Source organism: Plodia interpunctella, chromosome 9, assembly GCF_027563975.2.
Source record: "Plodia interpunctella isolate USDA-ARS_2022_Savannah chromosome 9, ilPloInte3.2, whole genome shotgun sequence".
NCBI classification, from domain to species: domain Eukaryota; kingdom Metazoa; phylum Arthropoda; class Insecta; order Lepidoptera; family Pyralidae; genus Plodia; species Plodia interpunctella.
Genome location: NC_071302.1, coordinates 5,745,402 through 5,746,325, shown reverse-complemented (window position 1 = coordinate 5,746,325; position 924 = coordinate 5,745,402). Strand labels below are relative to the sequence as shown.

Here is a 924-nt window from a genome sequence, read left to right as displayed (position 1 = left end):
GTATTCTAAATGGCATTAAAATAATTTGGTATACCTACTAGGAAGATTATGAAAATAAATTCGCCTCAATATGCAGATGCATTAAGACTACACAGATTCATGTCAATAAATAATATTGGGAAAAAATCTGAAATAACCAAATTATCATATTTTGATAACTTGTTTATTCAACTGTTGTTAACTCGAGATTGTGTTCCAGTTTTTAAAGCCAGACTGTATTCTCCCGTATGGTCTAGTGGCTAGGATACCTGGCTTTCACCCAGGAGGCTCGGGTTCGATTCCCGGTACGGGAAGTTTTTTTTTTCATACATATTTTTATCAAAACTGTTTATTATATTTTACAATTATTAGGAAGTCAACATTACATAAGTACTAGTTTCGTTTCATTTCGTCCGAAATGGAGTGTAGGCGGGTGACACACTTTTTTCTGGGGCCAAATACTAACATAACATTTGGATACACTCGACATGAAATTGTGACATGAAAAAAACATAAAACTGTAAAGAAATCAAATCATTACAATGTGGAATATTGTAGTATTAAAATCTATTGCGTATGTAGTTCTTCTCCGCGGATGAAGTGATTGTAAAAACGCTGTCGTTGTTGAGTTATAGATTGATAACCAGACTACTCGTAAGAAAATTGATGAAATGATTGGAAGTTACAATATTGTTTCAATACTTTTCATTTCAGTTACTTTTACTTATTCACTGGTATTTATGACTAAATATATGTTATGAGATATTTTTTCTGTGAGGGGTGTGTATATGTTGTATGTAGGTTATATTTTCGTGCACATCAAATCGAGTTCCATAGGTTATTCAAAAAACAATATTATTTATTTCATTTGCATACATACCTAACAATGCAATGCAATATTTATTAAAGTTGTTATCAAATTAGTACATATACCAATGCTATCAG

The 924-nt window shown here is 31.3% G+C and overlaps 1 non-coding gene across 1 annotated transcript; it reads left to right on the top strand.

Annotated features, from left to right (window-relative positions):
• The first annotated feature begins 221 nt into the window (after nt 1-221).
• On the top strand, nt 222-293 carry TRNAE-UUC (transfer RNA glutamic acid (anticodon UUC)). Its single transcript has one exon. It is a non-coding gene; the product is annotated as a tRNA-Glu (tRNA).
• The last annotated feature ends 631 nt before the right edge of the window (nt 294-924 follow it).